Raw genomic sequence first — 14,284 nt, 5'->3', positions numbered from 1 at the left:
CTTCACATCGCCTATCTATGGCCCATATATGGCCCAAAACGGACCTCTATCACCCATTTTGAGCAAAAAGTGGAAACTAGGCCCAAAATATCGCCTGAAAAACAGGTGGCTAAGTTTCCACTTTGATCGCTGAGAAGATCGCCAAAATGATAGCCCACACAAGGCCCATCCCAAGTTTCAGCACCTGGCATGCACTTTGCTGGGCCGATGCAAGGCCCAAAAGAGTGCTGAGAAATAGTTGCTTTTTCTGGGCCTAAGAGAAGGAAAATGGGCACTACGGATACCATTTTGACTTCAGAGGAAGGGTGGAGCAATAGTTGTGAGTTATTTAGAGAGTTAGTTGTACTCAGAATATTGGGACAGGGTATATAAATAGGTATTATTACGTTATTTTTGGTAAATATTGAATTCATTAAATAGCTTTTACATAGTGAAATTGTTACTAAAGTACTTGTATATTGAAAGAATAAACAAATATGGATTAACAACTGTATAGTTGATAACTAATGTAACTAATAGAGAAGACGCACACAATTTATTTAACAAATATGAGAAAAATTTTTGATAAACTATCACTCCAACCCCCTCCCCCCACCCCCCGCACCAACCCACCCTTCCCTCAAATACACAAAATCTTCACAATTAACAATGAACAATTAACAAATAACAATAACAAAACAAGAACAAGAGCAAGTGAACAAGTTAAAAGTTATCAAAAATTTGTGAAAAAACTCCCCCCTCCCTACCTGCGGCCACATTTCCCTCCAGGTCCTGTCCCACCCCGTGTTCGGACCCCACCCGCCCGTTTTGGTCTACGCAGACCAACACCAAGACGTCGTGCAGAGTGGGATGGCAAGACTTCCTGCCGTGGTGGAGGTGACGGAAAGGAAGCGGAAGCCTGAAACTCCATTTCCGAGTCAGGAGGAACTGTGCCCTCCGTGCTCGGGGTCTTGCTGCGAGCAGACACAACACTTTGGGGTGCAGCGCCGTGTCCAGCCAGAAATGCATACCGTAGGGCATTGGTTGTGGCTGTCTGCTGTCGAATGGCCTCCAACGTCTCCTTGCAGTCTGTGCTTGCTCGGAAGACCAATTGGAGAAGTTCTTGCAGAATTCACTCCAGGTGCTGGAAACTGGCTCCAGTTCGCAGAGAATCCCGCAAAACCCCGAACCAATCGCGACCGTCTCCCTGCACAGGGATATTAAGCTCTCTGTCTGGCCCTCCATGGTAGGCGATTGCTCACCACGCTGACCGGACCTCCGTGGGGTTGGCATTTACAAAATGACACGCCTTAGCGTCACCACCGCACACTGCTTGGTCCCGGTGCCTCTTCCTTCTCTATCGAGATGGCCGCTGGTTGTTTCCCCCACCAAAAAAAATCTCATCCTCCTCCTCCTGCTCGTTCTCCTCCTCCTCTTGCTCCGCCTCAAGTAAACTGATGGACTGCGTTGTCACGTCCTCCTCCTCTTCCGTCTCTTCCTTCTGCGAGCTGTTGGAGGGGTCTATATTTGTGGATGTCTCCGCTACCTCGCATTGCTCAATGGACACTTCACCTTAGAACGAAGGATGACATTTCTAAACAACTCATAACAATACATATCAATATATATCAATATTTCAATATCAATATCAGTATCAGTATTTCAATATTTCAATAACCCAAAACATTGCAATACTTTTCAAAACCCCATATGCACAAGAGTTCATCAGGGTTAATATGGCCTCATTCATAGATCAAGACTACATCGAAATTTTGAATTATAATTGCACAACATTACATGCGTAACTACGATATTTTTGGTATGTGTTTAGTAATGTTTGACACATTGCACATTTCCCATTACTCACGAGACTGAAGGGTAGGCTCGGCCATGCCACGGGTCGTGAACGAACGGCTTTCCGGCCCCACCAAGACCATCGCAAGCTCCTTGTATGGATTAAAAATGTGCACCATCGTGGAGTCGCTACCCGCCCTCCTTTGCTCCACGCAGTTGATACTGATCTTTTTCCGTAAATGATAATTTAACATTGCACGGCATAAGCTAATGTACTTGACAATAAACATTGAAGACTGACAGATTTAAATTTCAATTATTACATAACATTGTAGTGCATATGAATAATTTTTATTATTCTAATTACAATTTATAAACAGCAAGTAAATAATACATATGTATGATTTTAAATATGACTTTTAAATATGTTTTAAATACTAAAATGCAACTTACTCTGGTAGCTGCATATGAATAATTTTGAATATTATAACTATAACAGTCAACTTACTATTAGGGTGAATAAATGTAATTTTTAATTTAATGTAATTTTTAAATTAATGTAATTGCATTACATTATAAATAAATTACATTGAGGATTTTATTTACTATTTATAAACATCAAGTAAATAATACATAATAATAATTTATAAACATCAAGTAAATAATACATATGTGTGATTTTAAATATGACTTTTAAATATGTTTTAAATATAGAATATATTTTCCAACTTACTCTGGCAGTTGCCAGCAGGCTGTTCCATCTCTTGTGGCACTGATCAGCAGTCCGCACCTCATCGGCAATCTCGACATTGGCAATCTCGGCCCAGATTCTCCTATATGCACGGGGTGGAGGTTTCCCATGGCCACCCCGTGTCAAGTCCTCCCACCTCGTTGAGACCATATTTACAAGGGCCTCATTGGCTTCCTCACTAAAAGCTTTGCCTCTCCATCTCCCTTTGCTTTTGCGCTTGCATTGATGATATATAAAAGATAATAAATAGCTAATAGAAAATAGATAACAGCTACTAACTAGCTATCGCTTCAATCAAATTTAATAAAGATATTTAATAGATTTGTCAAAGTTTCAAAGATTTCTTCCTCACTGCTTTTCTCCTTCTCTCCTCCTCTCTCTATCCCGCTCTCTCTGACCCTCCCTGTGCTTGTGAGCATGTGCGATAACTCATGAACTCACCAAACACAGCAAAAAAAATCAACCCAAAAATAATCCCACACATGCGCACAATAGCGTTGCTAAGGAAAGCTTTTTTTTTTACTTCAGTTTGACTTTTGCTTTTTTTGGGCGATTGTAAGATCGCCGAAAAATCAGATTTACCATTTGACATCGCCGGGGTAAGGCCGAGTGGAAAATTGCAACAAAAAAAAATGGGCCTTGTGCCGGCAACCAGCACGGACAAGACATCCCACATTGCTGGAACAAACTTAGCCATCTAGTGGAAAGTCCAGCCCAACTTTTTTACACAGCAAGTGATTGTGATTAGGATCTGGAATGCACTGCCTGAAACGGTAGTGGAGGCAGACTCAATTTTATCTTTCAAAAGGGAGGTGGAAGGAAAAAGATTTGCAGGGCTATGGGAAAGGGCAGGGGGAGTGGGACAAGCTGAGAGTCGGCACGGGCTCGATGGGCTGAATGGCTTTCTTCCGTGCTGTAAACATTCTATGATTCTATAACTTCTGGCCATGACAAATCCAAACAAAACAAAGAGATGGTGTGTTGTTGTCAAAATATAGTCTATTCGGAAACGTTACATTCTGTAATGCACAGCTGAAGATGATGGAAGGAAGCATGGCTGCGATTGTACACACAGAACCATCATATTGGGTTTGAAGATGGTATGTCTGCAGCTCCATATCAGAGTTCAATCTACAATCTGAAACAGTTCAAGCTCATCTGGCAAACATTGTGCATCAGTATTCTTGATATAAATTTGTAGTTTTCTAGTTGATTTTCTTTGTTTAGCACCACTACCTGTTCCTTTCAGCTGAGTGCTAAATTTGTCATCAGAAGATTAGCTGTCCAATCATGTACAGGTTCAAGTGATGCAAATTAATCAACTTAATTACCCAGAAATAAGCCACTTGACCTTTATTTAAAAAGTCGAGTCGTGTTTCCATTGTTAGTATTTAATGGAAAGGAAATCTAAAAATCTAATCAAGTCACACACTTCAAAGATATTGAGGCTGATCTTCTGATGCACAAAATTTTAAAATGGCTTGAAGCCATTTTGGGTTTAAAACATGCTCTCATTTTACATTTGCATTTTGTTGTCTAAAAATAACTTGCCAGTATTACAAATATAAGGGTGATTTTCATCTCTCAAATTGACCCATTTTTAGGCTTATATGAAGTGAAAGAGGATCAAAAATTACTACGAAAGATAAACTTGCTGCTGGAGACACACCCATTCTAATTTTTGGATGGACCTCAATTTAAGTTGGCCAGCAGTCCCATTGGAAACAGGTGGGGTCCTAATTATTATATTTAAATACAGGATTAACTGACATTTTCAGGAACTCAAACTCCATTTTCCATCAATCATGGAAAATGGTGTTTGAGTTCCTGACAATGTCCATCTGTTGCTTCCAAACACTCAAACCATGGGCAGTACAGATCGGGAGTCAGCCATTTACAGAAGACCTAAGGTACAGTCAGGAAAAGGCTGGCAGTCAGGCTGCTACTCATATTTTTTTCATTCTTTTGGGAGTTTTGAGCCTTAAAGGCTCCCTTCAGTTCATCTCCTTTCTGCTGTGTGTGCTTATTAAATTTCCCTGACCTTGAAATATGCTCCATTTGAACAAGGATGTTCCCAGCCTTCCCCTATAAGGTATTGCTACAGGCTCAGGATGAGCGTGTGCCATACCAGATTTCCCAATCGCCAAATGGCGATCTGCCTACCACCAACGTAATTAGCGTTGCCAGCTCGCCGACTCAAAGCAAATGAGGCTCAGTCACAAAAATCAATCAGGTCTCCTGCCGATGTCATTGGACGGCCAGAGCAGTCACCTGATCTAATTGTAAATGCAATAGGATCTGCTACAAGAAGCTTAAAACATTTGTCGGATAACAAAATGACTTTACTAAGCAATTGAAATGAGTTACGCAAGTTGGATTAAATGCCTTAGGTTCATTGATCCTTGTAGAAATGAAGATAGATAAAAGTCCTCACTGAATACCACATCAAGCCAATATTTAACATGAAACAGAAACCGCAACAGATTTCTTAGTTTCTGTCAATTCTGTTCATTTGAAAATTACTCGTCACTAGACAATCTATATTTTGGAATAGATTGCCTGACAGAAAAGTGTAGTTATAAACTTTAAAATCACGTCCTTCTTAATTAACATTCACCATACATTTCCTTCATGTTTCTAAATTCAGATTAAATGTAGTACTCTCAATTTATAGTTATTTTTGATAAACCCATAAAGATGAATGTGATCTTTCTGTTACACAATGAGCACTGATTGTACTTATCCATAGAAAGTTCAGATAAATCACAGTAATAATCCATTGCCAATTGAAAGAGGTCAAAATAAGAGGAAAACCAACCCAAGCAGCATCTACCAATAAACATAAGCATTGTCATCCACAAAAATCTGAACTAGAGACAAAGATAAATCATTCACAAGGATTAACAATTAGACAAAATACGTTAATAATCTTAAGATACAGGGCTCAGAGAATATATTCACCATTTTGCAGAGGATTCAGGATGTTACCTAATTATTTGAGGTGCTGTCCAACTATAATGTCCAAGTTGCAAGCTGCTTTCAAGATCAGTGAATCAGTATTTTGCAATAAATACAGAAAATGCTTGCCATAAATACAGGACAGTTACTAATAAATCCAACAGGGAATTAGGGAGACATTTATTTACTTAAGGAGAATGTGAAACTCGCTACCACAGGAAATGGTTGAGGCAAATAGCTTAGATGCTTTCAAAAGAAAACTGGGTGAGTACCTGAGAGAAAATGGAATAGAAAGATATGCTGAAGGGCTGAAATGAGGCAATTGGAATGGGAGGAGACCCCTGTGTAACATAAACACTAGTTGGGCCGAATGGCCTGTTTCTGTGCTGTATATTCTATGTAAAATGCTGGAAACACTCAGCATGTCAGGCAGTAGCTGTGGAGCGAGAAAGAAACAGAGTTAACGTATCATCATAGGCAGTCCCTCTGATTCAAGGAAGATTTGCTTCCACTCTTAAAATGAGTCCTTAGGTGGCTGAACAGTCCAATACGAGAACCACAGTCCCTGTCACAGGTGGGACAGTTGGAGTTGTCCATGAGAGTCCTGACGTTCCAGGTCCCGAACTTCATGTTAGAGGAGTGGAAGATGCCTGTGCGTGAGTTCTTTTACCATGGGGTGGTCATTGCACACCAGCTACCACGGCAAACGTATTAGGTTGATGACCTATCATCATAACTAGAAGAAGTTAGCAAGTGGGAAGCCAGGGAAATGGGGATGTGGGGAAAGGAATGATCAAAGGGAAGGTCTGTGATAGGGTGGAGGGCAGGGGTGATTACATGACAAAAGGGAGGATGGTGCAAGGCAAAAGAGAGTGCTAATAGGACAAGTAAAGAAACAAACTATGGGTGCAGATATTGTGGAATGCTATGCATATTTCGTCAGCCAAATTGTTGTCAGCCTCCTTTTGTTCTGGGTCAGAATATTGAGGAAATTGGCACAGCGATCAATCTGCTGTTAGCAATTATCAGCAAGCAGACATCAGCCACAACCCAGCAAACCTAGTTTGTGCCCATCAGACCTTAGCTGAGACAGCACACTGTTCAGCTGAAAAAAAAGTGGAGACTATGTTAAATGATACTGTACCTGATCTGTTTGGAAATTCTGAGGTGGATCATATGAAGATCTGAGGTGGATCATATGAAGATCTATTTTAATTTGCTACATCTGTAGCACCTACACCTGGTAACACTGAATCACTGATCGCATGAGAAGGAACAAAGTGTGTGGCAAACACTTATCAAGAACATTAAAATATAAAACTATATAATTATAACAAAAAATTCTCAATGTAATTGTTTTTCTAATTTAATTGTAAGTTGATCTTGATAATTCAAACAAATTCTATTCTTGAATGGGTGTACCAGACTGTGCAGTATGCCACACTCCTGTGTATGGTCTATTCATACCTTTAGGACATAAGAACATAAAAACATAAGAATTAGGAACAGGAGTAGGCCATCTAGCCCCTCGAGCCTGCTCCGCCATTCAACAAGATCATAGCTGATATTATGGCCGTGGACTCAGCTCCACTTACCCGCCCGCTCCCCATAACCCTTAATTCCCTTATTAGTTAAAAATCTATCTATCTGTGACTTGAATACATTCAGTGAGCTAGCCTCAATTGCTTCCTTGGGCAGAGAATTCCACAGATTCACAACCCTCTGGGAGAAGAAATTCCTTCTCAACTCTGTTTTAAATTGTCTCCCCTGTATTTTGAGGCTGTGCCCCCAAGTTCTAGTCTCCCTGACCAGTGGAAACAACTTCTCTGCCTCTATCTTGTCCATCCCTTTCATTATTTTAAATGTTTCTATAAGATCACCCCTCATCCTTCTGAACTCCAACGAGTAAAGACCCAGTCTACTCAATCTATCATCATAAGGTAACCCCCTCATCTCCGGAATCAACCTAGTGAATCGTCTCTGTACCCCCTCCAAAGCCAGTATATCCTTCCTTAAGTAAGGCCACCAAAACTGCACGCAGTACTCCAGGTGCGGCCTCACCAATACCCTATACAGTTGCAGAAGGACCTCCCTGCTTTTGTACTCCATCCCTCTCGCAATGAAGGCCAACATTCCATTCGCCTTCCTGATTACCTGCTGCACCTGCAAACTATCCTTCTATAGAGTTTCAATAAACTCAAAAGAGTTTCATGCACAAGGACCAATCGTGGAGCAGTGGAGGCGTGTCCTGCTCAGTTGGAGCTGTGAGCAGTGAGGAGAGGAGCCACCAACTTGTGCTCCTGCCTGGAGAGCCCTGAGACCAGCCCAGGAAGAGAAGGAAGGAAGGGGCTTCACCATCACTTTCACCCAGAGGGAGAGGAGGGAGAACAGGAAACTTTTCAACATTTTTTACCATTCTGCAAAGAGTTGGAGAGAGGGGGAAAAGACCAAAACAGCATCCAGTGTGGAAGGAGGGAGACTCTACTATTTCTACAGGTGGGTGTGGGTGCATTTCCCAAAAGACTTTGTTATATCGGTGGGGGGAGGAAAGAAGACCACTGAGGGCCGGAACATCGCGGGGGGTGTGTGTGTGTGTGGCAGTGTGCGTGGGGGCCGTGCTTACAACTAGGCCCCCCCCACAATTGGAACCCCCCCCACCCCCCACATTTGCCTAGCCTGGGATAGCTGGAGCTACCAGGCTGAAGTTTCTTTAAATCACCAATTAACATCATTAGGAGTGTGTGCCTGGTGGCTCTAGCTACCCCAGGTGAAGACGTCTTCTCCCCCCACCTGAAGACCAACCCAAAGACTGTGCTTGTGTGTTTTGCCATCTGGGGAGTGCACCCACCCACAGCTGCGAGGGGAGACCTGCCCTCGCAGTTCCCCCCCCCCTTCCCACCCCCCTCTCTCTTTCCCTGTTACTCTGATTCTCCCCTCTCTCTCTGAGAGCCCTTTCTTCCAATTTTTTTTTTTTTTTTTTTAAAACAATTGAGACAACTGAGCAGAGGGAGCAAGGCCTCTCCCCAATTGCCAACGAGGGGAGAGGTGCCTCGTTAAGGGCTCCTCTGCTCAGTTAATATACGAGGCCATTAAAGACCATTAAGGCCTGTGACTTTGGGGTGGGTGTAGCCCTTAAAGGGACCCCGTGATGGCGACCCCATCCACGCCGGTGGCGGGGCCAGTGAAGACGTATGCGCAGGTGGCAACCGCTTCCACGGCACCTCCTGCGCCACCCGCTGCCCTGCCACCTTTCAGACTTATAACCAGGAAACACGGGGTCAAGAGCTACACTCACCCCACAATGAGCATCGAGGAGTGCGTGCGGGCGATGGCTGGGGTAGTCGGCCCCTCGGCCATTGTCGCAGCCTCCAAGATGTCTGGGAAGGCTGTGTTCTTCCTGGGGTCGGAGCGAGCGGTGTCCCTGGCCCTCGAAAGGGGGCTCACGGTGGGCGGGACGTTCCTGCCGGTGGATCCTCTCGAGGCCACCGCGCAGAGGGTCATCGTGTCGAACGTCCCGCCCTTTGTTCCCGCTGAGCTCCTCCTCCCTCACCTACAACAACTGGGGGAGGTAAGGTCAGGGATCAACCCCATACCGCTCGGCCTCAGGGAGAACAGCCTGCGCCACGTGTTCTCCTTCCGCCGCCAGCTCTTTGTCCGGCTGGCGCGGGAGGACACGACGGAGGGAAGTTTTAATGTGGTGCACGAGGGGACTGCCTACCGCGTCTTCTGGACGTCGGACGGCGTGCGGTGCCATGCCTGCAAGGAGGTGGGGCACGTTCGCAAGAACTGCCCCACCTCCAAGGCCGCCAAACCACCGAAGGCGGCCAAGGCTGGCGCCGCCGCCACCCCTCCCCCTAGCTGCGTCCGCGTGCCGGGAGCCATGGTTGCGCGGGCATCGTCGGGGGCCTTTGTTTTCAGGGCCTCCGGCGGGGGGGAGGGAGAGCGTCCGACCGGAAAGAAGGCGCGGAAGAAGGCAAAACATCCAGAGGCGGGTCCCCTCGGTGCGCCGGAAAGTTTGACCACCGCGCTCAGCCCAACCCAGTCACCGGCGAGCGCAGGGTGCCCTGAGCCCGTGCCCGAGCCCTTGACCAATACCGCAGAGGGGCTCGGGCGAGGGCAAGATAAGGAAAAGGGGGGTGCGGAGCGGGAGGCCTCGGCAGACATGGAGGTCTCCCTGCTTTCGCGCACCCTCAGGAACAAAAAGAGGCACCACCCCAATGAGGCGGAGGGGGAACAACATCCCTCCGTGGAGGAGGCGGTGCCCGCCGCGTGTCCCGCGTCCCCCACCAGCGCCCCCAAATTGCGCTGCAGGCGCGAGGAGTCTGTCCCTGGGGAGGGTGAGGCAGTCGAGGCTGCCCAGCCGCTGCCTCCCGGGGATGGCATGGAAGATCTGCCTGTCGTGGGGGGCGTGGGGCCAGCGGAAGAATGCGTAGCCGCCGGGTCGAGGATCCCGGGGACTGAGGCGGGCGGGGCCGAAAAGGCCGAACCTGAGCCCGCCCAGCCAATACCCAACTTCCCCCGGGATTTGCTCGACCCGGCAGAGAATGAAACAATTGATTTTAATGATACTGTACATGCTGGGCCGGGGGGTGGCAGCGGGGAGGGGGAGGAACACCCACCCTCGCCCCTTACTTTGGAGCTGGAGCACTTGGGGAGCCTGGGGATTTCCTATGGCCGGGTCTCTCCTTGTTCCCCGGTTCCTGGGGCGGAGGGGGAACCCCTTCCGCTGTCGCTTCCCGACCCAGCACCATTTTTTAAAGAGCCCAGTGGGGACTCCTCTGCCGACGATCCTGGGGGTGGGATCGGGGCAGAGCCAGGGCCGGTTGGAGCGGCCGGTTCATTTGCCGTGCCTTGTGCGGTCGATGGGCCGGCTGCTGGCGGCCACCTCCCGGAGGAGGACGGGGACTCGGTGGGGGACGCGGGAGAAGAACTAGAGACCACCGCCAGCGAGGCGGTGGATCTGCTCGCGGCCGCCGCCGAGACCATCCTCATTCCTGCAAAGGAACTCCGGGACTTTTTGGCCCAGAGCCGGGGTCGCTGCAACCAAGCCCGACTGGCCCTGGAAAAATGGTCCGAGCCAGAGCTGATCAAGGCGTCCGTCTGCGCCGCCGTCAAAACCTTGGCCGCGGACGGGCCCTTGACAAAGGCGCAACACCTCAAGCTGCGCGAGCTCGAGGGACTCCTCGCTGGGCTGCGGAGGGAGCGGAGTTCAACAAAAGACTCCGCTCCCTCCCCCACAATAGGTTAAGGTAGAGGTTGCACTATGCTTTTGCCATGAAGATAACCATAGCCAGCCTCAACATCAACGGCGGCAGAGGGGCACGCCGTAGATTTGACAATTTTTCGCTCCTGCGGGAGGGGAAATATGCGGTGTGCTTCCTGCAAGAAACCCACACCGTTCCGGGAGACGAAGCCACGTGGCTCCTGGAATGGCAAGGAGAGGTCCGCATGAGCCACCTCACCGCCATTTCTAGTGGGGTGGCCATCTTGCTGGGCCCGCATTTTCAGCCGGAGATCTTGGGGGTCGAGGAGCCCGTGCCAGGCCGCTTGCTGCACGTAACGGTTCACCTGGGGGACGTGCCGCTCCATCTCGTGAACGTGTACGCCCCTCAGCCCGGCCCGCAGCAAACGCGCTTCTTTGAAGAGGTGTCCGCTCTTCTTGGCTCCGTCGACGTCGGCGACTGCATTGTCCTCGGGGGGGATTTTAACTGCACCCTCGAGGCGAGGGACCGCTCCGGTGCCCCGCAGTGCATGACGGCGATGGAGAAGTTGAGGGACCTGGTCGGGTCCTTCGACTTGGTGGACGTCTGGCGAAATCTCCACCCCGACTCCAGCGCCTTTACTTGGGTGAGGCCTGGAGTTGGATGGTCTAGAGTCGACCGCCTTTACGTGTCTCGGGCGTACGTTTCCTGCGTCCCGGCGGCCTCCATGCGGCCGGTGCCGTGTTCGGACCACCACCTGGTGTGGGCGGAGCTCGCTTCGCTCCGCGCGAGGACGGGGTCCGCGTACTGGCACTTTAACAACCGGCTGCTGGAGGACGTGCGGTTCCAGGACTCGTTCCGTCGATTCTGGTCCGACTGGAGAAGGAAGCAGGGGGGCTTCCCCTCCTTGAGGCTATGGTGGGACGTGAGCAAGGCTCACGTCCGCGTCTTCTGTCAAGAGTACGCGAGGGGGTCGACCAAGAGGCGGGCGGCCAGAGTCGGGCGCCTAGAAAAAGAGGTGCTCGACCTGGAAGCCCGTCTCGGTCAAGTCGTCCAGGACCCGGCCCTGCGGACGGTGTACGAAGCGAAGAAGGCCGCGCTGAAGGACCTGCAGCTCGTCGGGTCCCGAGGCGCGTTCGTGAGGTCGCGGATCCGGTTCCTGCGGGATCTGGACCGCGGCACCCCCTTCTTCTACTCGCTGGAAAAAAGGCAGAGTGTCCGTAAGCAGCTCTTGACGCTGCTGGCCGACGACGGCTCTCTCGTCTCGGATCCGGAGGGCGTCAACAACAGGGCCCGTGAATATTACGGGGCTCTGTTCTCTCCGGATCCGTCCAGCGAGGAAGCGCGTAGAGTTTTGTGGGAGGACCTGCCGAAGGTCAGCCCGGAGGGCGCCGAAAATCTGGAAGCTCCGCTAAGCCTGACGGAGCTGACCGGTGCCCTCGCCCGGCTCTCGAGGGGAAAATCCCCGGGGCTGGACGGGCTGACCGTGGAGTTCCACAGGGCGTTCTGGGACGTCCTGGGGAGCGACTACGCGCGGGTCCTGGGGGAAAGTCTGGCGACCGGGGAGATGCCCCTCTCTTGGCGCAGGGCAGTCATCGTCCTGCTGCCTAAGAAGGGCGACCTCCGCCTCGTTAAGAAATGGCGCCCGGTCTCCCTCCTCAGCACGGACTACAAAATCTTCGCCAGGGCGATGTCTGCTCGCCTTGGTGCCGTGCTGGATCACATAGAAACATAGAAACATAGAAAATAGGTGCAGGAGCAGGCCATTCAGCCCTTCTAGCCTGCACCGCCATTCAATGAGTACATGGCTGAACATGAAACTTCAGTACCCACTTCCTGCTTTCACGCCATACCCCTTGATCCCCCGAGTAGTAAGGACTTCATGATCCACCCCGACCAGTCATACACGGTCCCGGGCCGGACAATCCACGATAACATCCATCTGGTCCGGGACCTCATCCATTGTTCCCAGGAGGCTGGTCTGTCGGTCGCCTTCCTATCCCTCGACCAAGAGAAGGCGTTCGACAGGGTGGATCACGACTATCTGCTCGGAACTCTGCGCGCTTTCGGGTTCGGGACGCATTTCGTCGCCCGGATCCGACTTTTGTACGCCGCCGCGGAGTGTCTGATTAAGGTTAACGGGTCCTTGACGGCGCCCCTTCGCTTTAGGAGAGGGGTGCGCCAGGGATGCCCCATGTCCGGCCAGTTATACGCCGTTTGCGTGGAGCCTTTCCTGCGCCTCTTGCGGACGAGGTTGACGGGACTGGCTCTGCAAGGGCCGGGCGTGGAGGTCGTCCTCTCGGCTTACGCCGATGACGTGCTCCTCGCGATAGAAGATCCCGCTGACCTGCGGAGAATGCGTGAGTGCCAGGAGATTTACTCGGCCGCGTCCTCCGCCAGGATCAACTGGGAGAAATGTTCCGGACTCCTGGTGGGTCAGTGGCGGGTGGACTCCCTGCCGGAGGAGCTCAGGCCTTTTGCCTGGAGCACGACCCATCTCCTCTATCTGGGAGTCTACCTTAGCCCCGACGAGGGAGCCTGGCCGGCGAACTGGCAGGAGCTGGAGGCCAAGGTCGCCGCTCGCCTAGGGCGCTGGACAGGACTGCTCCGAGTGCTGTCCTACAGGGGTCGAGCGCTAGTCATAAACCAGCTGGTGGCCGCAATGCTGTGGTACCGGCTGGTCACTTTGACCCCTCCCCCTGCGTTTGTCGCCAAGATACAGAAGAAGCTGGTGGACTTCTTCTGGAACAACAGGAAGCACTGGGTCTCTGCCGCGGTCTTGAGTCTCCCGCTTGAGGAGGGCGGTCAGTCGTTGGTGTGCGTCAGCGCCCAGCTCGCGACTTTCCGTCTTCAGACCCTGCAGAGATACCTTTACGTCGAGCCCCCTCCTAGGTGGTGCGCTCTGGCGAGGTATTTCTTCCGCCAGCAGCTCGACCTCAATTATGACACGCAGCTCCTGTTTGTGAACTTGGGGGGTGCCAGGACCGCCCTCCGGGAGCTGCCTGTCTTTTACAGGGAACTCATCAGGGTCTGGAACAAAGTCTCCACCAAGCGCAGCTCTCCGCCGGCTGGAGTGGCGGCCGTCCTGCAGGAACCGCTGCTCGGGAATCCGTACCTCCACGGCCGAGGCTTTATGTGGCGGTCGGAAGAGAGGGCTGTGGCTGGTGAGGTGACCAGGGTCAGGGACCTGCTCGATGGCGGAGGAGCGGGCTGGATGGCGCCAGACACGCTGGCGCGGCGCCTAAATTCTGCCAACGTCCGCCACGCGGCCGATGCCATCGAGTCGCTAAAAACAGCTCTGGGCCCTGACTCCGTTAGGTGCATCGAGGAGGCTCAAGCACGTGGGGAGATCCCGTCCGAACTGACCCCCGTCCGGACGGAATTCCTCATCGGCGCCAAACCCCGGAACCTCCCTCGGGGGCCGGCGCCTCACAACTTGAGCCGCCTCGGGGAAATCCCCTCCGTGCCTTTCAGTTCCGCGCGGAGGTGTTTCCTGTACGGGCTGCTCCTGCACACCCTCAACTTTGCCATCCTCGCCGGCCTTCCGGACACGCCATGGCGTACCATCTTGCCGTCCGGAGGAGGCGGGGGTCCCCGATGG

The sequence above is a fragment of the Pristiophorus japonicus genome, chromosome 12, assembly GCF_044704955.1.
Source record: "Pristiophorus japonicus isolate sPriJap1 chromosome 12, sPriJap1.hap1, whole genome shotgun sequence".
Taxonomy (NCBI): Eukaryota; Metazoa; Chordata; class Chondrichthyes; family Pristiophoridae; genus Pristiophorus; species Pristiophorus japonicus.
The sequence above is the reverse complement of the archived record's forward strand: the minus strand, read 5'-3'. Positions refer to the sequence as shown.